Consider the following 13,359-nt stretch of genomic DNA (forward strand, 5'->3'; position numbering starts at 1 on the left):
AGCTGTGTTCCACTCACCAGAGGTCTTAAGATCCTGTGGCGGGTCTTGTGGTAGCTTGCGGGTGTTAGCAGACTCTGAGCTCCTGTTCAGCCTTTAATTAACCAATCAGAAATAACTGGGGAGCATTGTTTATATCACATTGATACAGGAAATTCTTCAATATTCATGACAATGTCTGTGTCTGGACTATAACTACATCTAAGAACACAGAAATCAGCATCTGAATACACACTGCACAAGACCCTTCAACAACACAGTAGAATGGGAGGCAGGTAGGAATCTGTCCTTCCAGCATTTTAAAATCCTTGAGCAGGTCTTAGACTGTCTAGTAATAATTTAATAAAGTGCAAAACTATTTTGAGAAACCTTGATTAACTTACTGATTTAAAATATTAAAACATTAGGGAACTTCAATTTGTAATATATATACTTTTAGCTCACCAAAGAGTGGATGTAAAGAGTAACTATTGCATTTGTCAGTGTGCCTCTTCTCATTTAGCAATACCTACATTCCTACTAATGATGACAAAGGGGCTGAGGACAGCAGAGCCAAGGTTTAGAAATAATCTAACATTAAGTTGTTGTAGAAGTATGTATGAAGTAGTAAGTTATTTCAGGTTCGGGGCCCAATGGTGACTCTGAAGTTGATTATCTTTTTGAGGACAAGGAGTTTATTATAGGTGTTATTAATACCAGGGACTGACAGCAGCATGCAGGTGCTCGGAGGAGAGATATGGCTCACAGGACACAACGCTGTCCCTTCTTAGATTCTTCTCATGAAGAGGGATGGAAAAGAGACTGAAAATTACCTTTTTGGATCTGCATTTGGCTGTTGTTGGGGGTAAGCAGGGCTAGCCATTACTGGTAGTCTATGGGGGCAGAAGGTCACAAGAATCTAGAAAAAAAATGTTACTTTAATTCTAAAAGTTCATTTATCGTAATTGTCACTATTTGACCAAAATGGAAGAGCATTACAAAATGGCATAGCCATGTTTAACAGAACTTATGTAAAAGAATAAAATGAAATATGTTCAATAAATGATAAGGAAACAGGTTATGAGAATGAGAACATTCTGTGCAGCTCTGATTTCTGAACTGCAACTGTTTTCAAGGGCACCCTTGTGATGTTTATACAGGCACCATTGAGCTTCATATGTATCATTATATAGTACCATTGAACCACTACTTAACCCCATGAGTGTCTGAAAAACTAAATTACAAAGAGAAGCAGAGAGAGAGAAGAGAGAGCAAATGTTGAGGGGAGGAAGGAAAGGGTAGAACAGAAGAGAGAGTACAGAGAGGAGAGAAAGGGAAGAGAAAAGCCCCCACCTTACTATCTGTGGGGATGACACTGAAGACAGAAAGTACGGTCCTGGATAGGAGAACAGATGGAGGGGCCACAAATAGGTAATAAAAATGGCAAATATACAGATCCAGAGACAAAGACTTAAAGGCCTGACAGGCATTTTCTTCTGCCACTACGACCCCCTTGTCTACAAACTGATCCTACAAGTTCAAGGTTGGATGTTGGAATATGGTTGAAAGAATGATGCATGTTAAACATCTTGGGGAACTATAAGAGACTTCTGGAAAAAAAGGCTAAGAACTTTGACCTGAGGTGTATTTTGTTCTCTGGATTATTCTTGGGCATGATTTTGTGCCTCAGGTGACAACCATATACATTAAATTTATGAGACATACCCAATAATGCATTTATTCAAGAACAGTACTTGGCTTGCTTGTGCAGATGCTCAAGCTCCTTCTCCTTTAATTGTCCTTCCCTTCACATGAATTTGGCACAGAGTTGGCTGCCCTGCTAGCGGCTTTAATGTTATGTCTGTACTGAATCTATGGCCTTTTCCAGAAGTCACAAATTCCAAAACAATAGCAGTAGCATAGTACAATATCACAGTGAGGTGACAAACAGAACAGGTAGAACCAAGGAGAAAAAAGATTGTATATAGGATATAGTAAAAAATATAATATATGTATATAAAATGCCAGAACTTGCAATCAGATTTAAAATAGTAACAAGAGCTACAGCACACTGGAATAGTTGAGAACCTAATATTTCACTCAGGCCTTGAGTCTGTGAGCCTCATCAATTAGAATAGTCTCTATATAGCTGTCTCTCACTGGGGGCATAACTGGTACTAGTGGTACTGGTACTGAAGTATGTGCCTTAGTAGTCCCAATGTGGATTCAGAAGACTTGACATTTCTTAGAGAGCCACTGGTTCTGTTTTCAGCAAAGGAATCAGCCCCAGCAGCAACAACAGAGTAAATCAGCTCAGAGACATGAGGGAAGGCCAAGCAAACCTGAGTCAGGATGGTCTTCCCTCTGACACAGTTTTTTTTTTTAATTATTTATTTTTTACACTCCATATTTTATTCCCTCCACCCCATCTACTCTCTGACTGCTCCATATCCCATACCTCTTCCCCACACCCCAGTTTCCACATAGATGTCTCCACCCCCTACCCCACCTGACCTCTAAACACTGTGAGGTCTCCAATCTCTTGAGGGTTAGGTGCATCATCTCTGAATTAACATGGACCCAGTCCAGCAGTCCTCTACTATATGTGTGTCCCGGCCTCATATCAGCTGGTGTATGCTGCCTGTTTGGTAGTGCAGTATTTTAGAAATTTCTGGGATCCAGATTAATTGAGACTGCTGGTCCTTCTACAGGGTCGCCCTCTTCCTCAGCTTCTTTCAGTCTTTCCCTAATTCAACAAGAGGGGTCAGCTGCTTCTGTCCATTGGTTGGGTGCAAATATCTGCCTCTGACTCTTTCAGCTTCTTGTTGGGTCTTCCAGAGTGCTGTCATGCTAGGTCCCTTTTTGTGAGCACTCCATAGCCTCAGTAATAGTGCCAGGCCTTGGGACCTCCCCTTGAGCTGGGTCCCTCTTTGGCCCTGTCTCTGGACCTTCTTTTCTTTAGGCTCCTCTCCATTTCCATCCCTGTAATTCTTTCAGACAGGAACAATTATGGGTCAGATATGTGACTATGGGATGGCAACCCCATCCCTCATGTCAGAGCCTCTACACCTGAGAGCTTTTCTGTGTTTAATTCCCCTGTATGTTTCAGTCTCTACCCTGCCTCTCCAACCCCCAAACAGGGACACAGACAACGAGTGTCTTTCTACACTGAGCTCCTCCCTGTGAATAAAGAATCAGGAAACAAAGGTCCAAATGCCTCCAGCCCAGGTAATTAATTCATTGATATAAAGAGAAAAATATAAACTTTTAGTACTTAAAGATGGGAAATTTTGCCTGTGTTTTGGAATTAGATAGGGAATATTAGTCACTGACTCCAAGTAGAGAGAACAGTAATAATCTCCTGCTATGAACAGGTATTAATTAATAGAAGTCGGTGGCTCCAGGTAGAGAGCACAACAGATAGATGGTATAGCAGGATGGCTATTCTAGGCAGGCAGATTAACAAAAACTATCTGGTTCCTATAGGCAGAAATTAATGGAAGTTTTAATTAATTGCTTAAAAGATGGTATAAAGATATACTGTGCTAATAAGTCTTACAGAATACTCATATTCTGTCTAATGTGGGCTCCACAGGAATTTTGGGTTTAAGTCCTGATTTGACCAGCTGCCTCTTATAAGCACGTATAGATAGAAGTATGAATCAATTGTTTTAAAGATGGCTTAATAAAATCTGCAGGAGACACATATTCTTTAATGTGGACTCCAAGGGAATTTTGGGTTAATATCTTAACATGACAAATTAAATTAGAAAGCCTGAATAGGCTAATATGTGTGTGACTTTGAGTATTGTGGATATTTTGTTGTTCCTCTGGGACAGCTACAGGGTAAGCTACAGGTTTTCTTGTTTACCAGCTGAAGGATATGCTGATTTGGGGGAAAGATTTTGGTTTTGTGTTTTTGGAAAAGGTGATTAAGGTATTTACACCTTCCAGAGTTTTACGGATCAGATTTGATAGAAGGAGACCCCCTGAAGAACTAGATTCCAGAGAATCAAACAAAAAGGTTTTCTTGATGATTCTAAAATTTTGTTTTGAGATTTATATATTACAGAATATACAGCCTTGGTGAATTTCTTCATCATACATGCTGAACTGACCTGCCTGAACTCCTGATGTCTTGGTTTTTCATCTTGATCCAGTCAGGACACAGACATCAGAGACTAATACAATCATTGGTGTGGCCTTCTTAAGGGGCTGAGGATGGTTATTATAGGTTGTTTTTCTAGGGAATGGAGGAATGGTCATAATTGGAACAGAGAGGAATATCTAGAATTGATTGCATAGCCCTAATCTCATTTAGTAGAAATCTCTTTAACTGTTACTAAGCTGAAGTCATAATCTCTTAAATAGTACATAATTTGATGCAAAATCAAAGGTTTTCATTGGTATAAAATTCTTCTACTGAAACTAAAAATTTTGAAGTGCAGGACTTAGACCCATCCGTATATTGCTGTTATTATAAACAGATCTGAGATGTTTAAGCCTGTGAGTTAAGGGTAAAATAGGAAATTCATGGCTCTAAGTTTATTGTTAGGGTGTTTTCAGTTATTTTAATTAGAAATGGCTGAGAGTAGGTAACAGAGAACAGTCCAGATTACTTCACATAGACAGTTGGTTTTCAAAAATGTCACAAGTCCACAGAATGTGGCATTTAATGTTATTTATTCACTTGTTGTTGAGAGAAGTCTGCTCCTGACAGCATTCCCTTTCTTGGATTCGAGTAAGAAATTGAGCATCAATTGGAGTTGCTCCAGTTGTGGCGAGAATTGCCTCACATTTCATCTGCATACAAAATATTGTCCAGAAAAAGGAGACACTATTCGGAATAGTCAACTGATAGTCTCTGCCAAGACAGGGTAATCAGCCCTTCAAAATTCTGCATTACAAAGATCTGTCAGATGACCCTGGGCCAGAAGGCTGAAGACTGATGCAATGCATCAACTTTTTAAGTATAAGGGACTGTCCAGATGGTCAGTAGTCTCTATAAATTGTTTAAGTTTTGGAAGCTATATTTTGTGCTTCTCATATTTTCAAATAATATTAATCATTCTTGGACTTCTGATGGGGTTAAAGACTCATAGTCTTATGGTCAACCAAGCTGTTTAGCATTGAGAAAGATAATATAGATTTGAAAAGATGGTTTTCAGATGACTTACAGTCTAAAGTCAGGACATGAATAAGCCATATAATTATGTCTTTTATGATAGGATAGATGGCAGAGTTTCTATTTAATTAACTAAGATGATGAACTAGGTGTTAGATCTCTTGTACTTTATAAATTACAAAATAGTAATACTTGTGTTCAATTATATCTGAGGTAAAATAATCTTTTAATTGGACAGAAAGAGAGAAGTGTTACAGATAGCCCTGGGGCTAATTGTGTTTGATGTTAATTCTGTTCTGCTGTGATGGTTTGTGAAAAAGGAATGAGTCAGCACGGAGGTGATTTCCTGTAAACCTGCTTCCCACCTTAAGTTATAAATAAAGCCTAGAGCTGGTGATTGGGAGAAGAAAGACGGGAAGGTGGAGCTGAATGTTTGGGGAGAGAGAGAGAGAAAGGACAGAGGAGGGAGAAGAAGAAAAGTAGAGTAGAAACATGTTGCCTGGAGAAACCACAAGTTATAAGGGGTGTCTTATATGGGGAAGATGGTATTGTAGTTGTAGATCTGCCCAATCTCGGTACACAGCATGTATTCGTATTAATTGAGTTGTGTTTTCATTGCCTGGATTTATTTGGGTTGCACATGAGGTTTTCTGGCTATTTTGATGTAATGCATCATTTCACATATGTAAACACATAGGGGTTTTCCTCATTTATATGTTTTCCTGGTTTGTCTGTTTTCTGTCACCATGCAAGTGATGATAGCTATAATTGGGCAGAAACTTCAGTTTTCCTGTCTTTCAGAAAGATCCTTCTTTGTCCCCTACATCCATCAAGTTCATATGACCATGATTTTTCCACACATAAGCATGGCATCACTTTTTCCCTCATATTACCTAGTATGACCTCAGGCTACTGGACTGTGTTTGTGACTTATCCTGACCCTCTTCACTGCTCCATATGCAACCATCACTCAAATGACTTTGATCTCATAAAAAGCTTTTAGCTTCTTAGAAAGTTATGCTTGGTCACCTGGATCATTTCTTAGGAGAAATGATATGGTATTCTCTCATCCCAAGACCTTTGATCAATTAAGTATAGGTAGGTTAGTGACAGAGCCAGGGCATGAATCTCTAGATCATAGGGCTTAAGGTGGGACAAAGTGTGGTTAAATATTGTTTTTCCCATCTTCATGGGTAGAATCATGCTCTAGGTGATTTCATTTTTAGTCCTATTTATCTTGTTTACTCTTTCTTCTGAGAATACTTCCCCCAACAAAACTCTAGGAAAACTGTCCTTGTAGAACTCAATAAAGGCATGGCTTGCTGAGTGTTTTAAGGTTGGTTGAATCTTAGCATTGTTCTCAGTCAGAAACCCCTCAGCCTGCCAGTCCCCGCAGTATCTCACTCTAAATATATATTTTTTTCTGTTCTTTATTTTCTATAGTGTAGAAAAGATAAGTGTTTAGAAATCTTCTATTTGTTTCACCCCTCAGAAAATACATAGAGCTTAAAATTACAACTGCAATCTCAATTTGTCCTCTTCAGTTTGGTATCTGCTCATTAAAATTATTTCTGAGTTTCTTTGACACACCATGTAACATCAGCAGTTCTCTGTCCACAGGAGCATATGTAATATCCAAGGCTGATTTTTACTGAACTGCCATGCCTAAAAGCACTATGCTTAGAATCTCATCTTGTAGGCTTTCCCAGCTCCCAGAAGTCTATGTTAGGCCTTCCTTGCCCTCAAAAGTTTATGATACCTAAGATGTAAATATTAGTATAATGTTTGCTTAAAATGTTATAGGTTGCTCAATGAAACTTTTGGCTTTCAAACTTTATTTTAATCACAGAAAGGAACTGGCAAGAAAATTTGAAGAAACATTTGAATTAGACTCTTTCTTTAAGATTGACTGGAGAAGTCAATTCAATCTCTATGGCACATTTGATAAGTATTTAGCACTTTCCCACTTGTACAATGATAGGAGCTTCCATGCTCCGACCAATTTAGTAAAGGGCATGGGCTATCCTTCAAAAAACTAATCAACAATGTTTTATTTCCTCTCAAAATCCATCTTTATTGATCTCTTTACAATTTGAGAGCTTTTCAGATGATTTATGTTATCTCTTCAATGCTAGTAGCAAAACTTATAGTGATAGAATACTCTGTGATTTCCTAAACAGTATTCAATCTAAATTGAAACACACACACACACACACACACACACACACACACACACACACACATCTATTCTAGGTAAACTGGGAGATTTATATATTTCTAAGTAATATGTACTTATATTTATTTAATGTATATGTCATATAATATATTATATTAAATTATCAATTTAAAGAATATATATGTATATGATGTATATGTATATTTATATTTAATTACTTTTTTCAACCCCCACTCCTTGACTTGTAAGCAAGAGCAAATAGAAAATTAAGGACGGTGGTGTAAACCTTTAATCGCAACTCTCAGGATGCAGACGCACTTGGAAATCTGAGAGTTCAAGGCCAATTTTGTCTATAGAGCAAGTTTTAGAACAACCAAGACTATTATACAGAAAAACCCTGTCTGGAAAAAAAACAAGAAACAATTAAGAAATGAAATCTTAGTAAAAAAAACTCATTGATCTGGGATTTTCTTTCAGGAATGGCTCATGGACACTAGGAGGAAAATACAAGACCCAGATGCATGGGAGAGAGTAGTAGTCAGTAAACTCGGGAAGGCAGTATCAACAAGCCCAGGCTTTACAACCAGCAATCCTATCTGCCAGTTCTGCATTTCCTAGGTGCTACATGCCTAGCTTTGAATGTTTTACTTGGACCCTTTAAGACTTACTAATGTACAGAAGATGCTTTGTACCATTCAGGTGTATTGTGAGGTTTCAGTGGAGCAGAGGCACATAGGGCTTAGGATAGTGTCTGTCCAGTGTTAAACATGCTTTAATAGCCATTGCTTTAGGATTTTGTGTCATGTCAGTCCCCACCACCCCCACTATAATTCTCTGTAATTGCACACTGTGTTCCATTTGAGTATGAATAGTGAAACTTCAGAAAAGATAAAACTACAATAAAAAAAGAGCAAAGACCCCCACTGTGAGAAAGCTAAAGGGTACCTGATATAAGACACTGTTGAGTAGAACCTTTCCTCCTGTGAGGACAAACGCAAACTGGAGAAACTGCAAAGAAAAGCTTTCTCATACCAAGCTGGAATTTCAGCCCATGTCTCCTGTACCTGCCTAAGCTGTAATGAGCATCTCTGGCTCACTGCATCACACACAGCTGGACTTGGGTCCCTCATCCACATGGAAACAATTCTGGGTGGCAGGTGGGAAATGAGAGACTGCTTTCTTCCTGGATCTTGTCACCTTCCTCTTTCACAGTAACAGAGGAACACAGACCCTCTCTCTCTTCAATCACCACTCCTAACCATCCCTACCTCACAGTGTCTCTGTCCATGTGAAAGACAGCTTCAGTCTAATGTGACATGATGAAGCACTCACCTGCAGAGTCTATGCAGGTCTCAGGATGGGTGTCCTCACAGCATAGCTTGGCCCTGTTTACCATCCTTGAGGTCTTAGCTCACAGCAACTGTTACTGCTAATAGGATGCCACCAGCAAGAGTTTGGCTTCTCCTGGGGAAAAGGCTCCTTCTGCAATCTTGATCCTGGATGTCAGCTCTGTGATCTCCCTGGTTCCCTGTCATTTGCTGAGACAGAAACTTTCTGGTCGTAATTACAGTGCCTGAGTTTCCTGGATCCTGGGACTTCCCTCTTCCTTTTATCCCAAAGCCAGAAAGAGAGTTGGGAGAAACTTCTGAGATACTGAAACTTTTGCTCTCTGAACATTTCAAAGTTCAATTAGTCTTTTGTTTCAAAGGGCCCCTGTTGGATTCTCAGCACTCCCATGGTGGTTCCCAAACATCTGTGACTCCAGTTTCAGGGGATCTAATGCCCTCCTCTGAATTCCACAATTATTAAGCATATCCATGGTGCACAGATACATGTAGGCAAAATATATACAGGTAAAATACATGTTAATAAAACAAATATGTCTAATAAAAAATAAAATTCTAAAACTCAGTAATATCAGGAACAAAAGATATTCAAGAGCTGGAGTCAGTGTCTAGTCTTAAGGTGTGGTATCCAGTGCAGAGTAGCAGAGCAGTGCTGACTTTATACAGAGGAGTCAACTCCCCTCCAGGATGAGTTCTTTATTTCTCCTCTTGTTTGTTTCTCTTCTCTTCAATATCTCAATATTTTTTTCTGAATGTCTAATATGGATTGCTCTCTTTATGATCTATGTTCTGAATTCGCCTCTTTCATCCTGAATTCTTTATAAGAGGATTTTGAAAACATTTTTTTCTTCTGTTCAGCATTTCAAACATTTTGGTATTTTCATGTCTAGTATAACAGTGTTAACATAGGGAGACTCCAAGCGTGGGTTCATAAAAAAATATTTGTCATTTAAATCCACTATCATGAAATGAAGCAATACAATTCAGACCTATTGAAGCCTAGAAATTCCCTAAAATCATGTGAATAAATTATGTAAGCTACAATGATGCAGCAAGCATAGTCAAACATGGTACAGTGGAAGCTGAAGAAAATGGAGTTCTCTAAGAAACCTTGATAAAGCATCTGGATGAATCACTGAGATGACCTCAGGCAAAGGCTGCCCAGAAACTGTGATGAAAGCAGATCCCGATCACAGGAGCAGATGGTCAAGACTGCTGGGAACATCTGTGAGTGGAATGTCCAGCTTTCTGTTCCCAGGTACACACCTTTCCATCTCAGATAAGGAGAGAAGGTTCTTGGGCTCACCCTTCCCAGTTCTTTGATTGATCATCCACAGGCCAACATTTGTGCTTCTTTGGAAAACTGACATATGCAATTTAATCAATGAGTGTCAGATCCACTCCCTACAATAGCAGAGGAGCAGAAGATCTATGGCTGAATTATTCTATCCAGTGATGTTTGCTTGGCCATATTTATATCTCCAGGGTCGTCAGAAGTTTCTGCCACTAAAAAAGATCAGCAAAACTTCATATTCTGAAGTTGTTAGTTATCATGTCAGGGAGCAACAAGCCCCCTGTGTGCAACTTCTATATTTATGCTCCATAATTACTTCATTTGACACACAAGTTATCCTAGACTTAATTATATTCTTTTTACTGTACTGCTTTTATATAAGTTTGGCATTTCTTTCAGATATATTTTCAGATTTTGATTTTCTAGATCTTGGGAAAGAGATCTAGGCAACACCCCTTCTGATTCAGCACAGGACTGTTCTAAATAGAACATGTTTGCCCATGCCTACATCTTAAAGTTTTTTTTTTTTCTCTGCATTTCTGTCCTGTAGTCTCAGAGTTTGGAGCTTCACATTAAGATCTATAGCTCATCATGAACTACCTTGTACACAGGATAAGAAAGAGAGTCTCAAACTTACTCTTTACATGTTGGTTTTTATTTTCTCAACAGTATGTATTGAAGAGACTGGCTTTCCCCCAAGGCATTTCTGTCTATTTTTGTAGAGAATCAGATGTGGGCTTAAATAGGTGTATATTTTGATCATCTCCTTCACCTCATTCATCTACATCTCTTTCTTTTGTGCTATTTAATTACATAATGTTTCTGTTACATGTTGTTATGTTATAGTTGGAAGATACCCTTAGAATTATATATCATTATTATTTGGGACACAGGATTTTTCATAATTTTGTTCAAGTTTTAGGAATGTTTTTCTACTTCCATGTTATTCTTTGTTGTTCTAGAGCTTTGACGTATGTCACTAAGTTACCACTATGAAATCTCCCAAAGTCTTTTATGTAGGCACTTAGTGCTATGAACTTGCCTCTTAGAATCACCTTCATTGGATCTCATAGGTTTGGCTATGTTGTCATTTTATTGTCAATCAATTCCAAAAAGTTTTTTTTTTTTATTCTTGATTAGTGTCTTATCCATTGTTTTCATTCAGTCATGGATTGTCCTGTTTCCATTACTTTGTATATGTTCTGTTGTTTCTGTTGTTAATATATAGCTTTCATCCATGTTGCAAGATAGGAGTCAGGGTGATATTTCAATATTATGTCTGTTGAGACTTGCTTAACATCCTAGTATGTGTTTAACATAGGAGAAAGTTTCATGCACTGTTAAGAAAAAAGCATATTTACAGTGTGAAGGTTCTGCCCTGATCTGCATAGCAGGAGTTGCTGCATTAGCTATTTTTTGCTATCACAGCCCTTGGTGGAATGTCCCTACCCAAGTTGGGAGTTCTGCTTGTGGCCTGATAAGAGAGACCTGTCCTGAGAAATGGAAACCTATGCCATTGGCTGCCAGCATTAGGTGATTTACATGATCAGTCAGATCTTGGGGTTGGACTTATGGTTTTTGCCTTTATAAGCCTGCTGCTTTGCAATAAAGTTGAGACTTGATCAGAACTTTGTCTTGGCTTTATTCTTCTCTCATCCTTGTCCTTTAATTCCCAGACTCCCATTTGAGGTACCTACATTGACTGATGGTTGTGGGTTGACTACATTTACTGTTTGTTAAGGTTATTTAACACCATTGATTTTTGTTTAGTTTTTGTCTGGAAGACTAAGAGAGGGTTATTGAAGCCTTCTACAGCCATTGTGTACAGATTAGTATGTGATTTTAAGTATAGAGGTATTTCTTCTACAAACTTGGATGCCCTTTGTTTAGTGCATAAATATTTAGAATTATAATATCTTCTGGCCAATGTTTTCTTTAATAAATAAATAAATGTTTTCATGGCTACTTCTGCTTCCTTTTGGTTTGTGCCATGGACCACCCCAGCCAGGTATGGGGGTCGCTGGGATGTGGTTCCTCGAGGACAGGTGGGTAAGGATTTGGTGGTGACAAACAGAAACAAGCACAGAGGCAGTTTGAATCTGTATTTTGCAGCTCTCAATCAAGGGTTTTTATGCATAGAAAAACAGGTATTACAATACTGAAAAGCTGTGTTTAGTGAAGCAGTACAATAGAATGGACATTGTAATAATCATTTGGCACAGCAAGATACAAAATCATTCAAGTATTACAACTTCAAAAAGATGTATTCATAAAGCAGCCAGGTAGAACAGATATTATTATAATCATTTGATACATCAAAATGCATAAATCATCTAAGACTAGTGGCAGATTTCCAATAACAAGATAATGAATTTTTTATAATCAGTAACTATTTGACCTCTAGTTCCTGTTCTACTCTAACTCTTCAAAACATAAATTTAAACTGTTTTAATTCTATTTAAAGCTTTCTGAAACACTGTATGAAAACCTACCTCCGATGATACATGTGCAGCCATATAAAATATTATTGTTGGGAAAGTTATATTTATCAATACTATCTTATACATGACTTATAAAGTGAAGTCCTGGTTTTCCCAGAGATGAAGTCATGGTTAGTGATACCATCTCAAAAGGATGCTTTCGTACCCATTAAGCTTAAGATCTTAACCTAGGCTATTAAGAACATCTCATGAATTAGAAAAGGGGGTAGAAAACATAAAACAGATAAGTGACCTGGAGCTGGCACCGACTGGAAGGGCCATCCATCTTGGTAAATTTTACCTTTGATTACTATGAAGTGTCCCTCCCTATCTTTTTTGAGAACTTTAGGTTGAAAGTTGATTTTATTCGATATTAGAATGGCTACTCTCATTTGTTTCTTGGGACCATTTGCTTGGAAAATTGTTTTCCAGCGTTTTACTCTGAGATAGTGTCAATCTTTGTCACTAAGGTAGGTTTCCAGTATGCAGCAAAACATTGGATCCTGTTTATGTAACCAGTCATTTAGTCTATGTCTCTTTTGGGGGGAATTGAGTCCATTGATATTAAGAGATATTAAGGAAAAGTCATTGTTGCTTCCTGTTATTTTTGTTGTTAGAGTTGGGATTCTGTTCATGTGGCTATCTTCTTTTAGGTTTGTTGAAACATCACTTTTTTGCTTCTTCTAGAGCATAAAACACTCCTTGTGTTGGAGTTTTCCATTTATTATCCTTTGAAGGGCTAAATTTGTGGAAAGATATTGTGTATTTTGTCATGGGATACATTGGTAATTGAGAGTTTTGCTAGGTATAGTAGTCTGGGCTGGCATTTGTCCTCTCTTAGGGTCTGTATGACATCTGCTCAGGATCTTCTGACTATCATAGTCTCTGGTGAGAAGTCTGTTGTAATTCTGATAGGTCTGCCTTTATATGTTGGCCTTTTCCCCTTACTGCTTTTAATATTC

Source organism: Mus caroli, unplaced genomic scaffold (assembly GCF_900094665.2).
Source record: "Mus caroli unplaced genomic scaffold, CAROLI_EIJ_v1.1 scaffold_6407_1, whole genome shotgun sequence".
In the NCBI taxonomy this organism is placed as follows: Eukaryota; Metazoa; Chordata; class Mammalia; order Rodentia; family Muridae; genus Mus; species Mus caroli.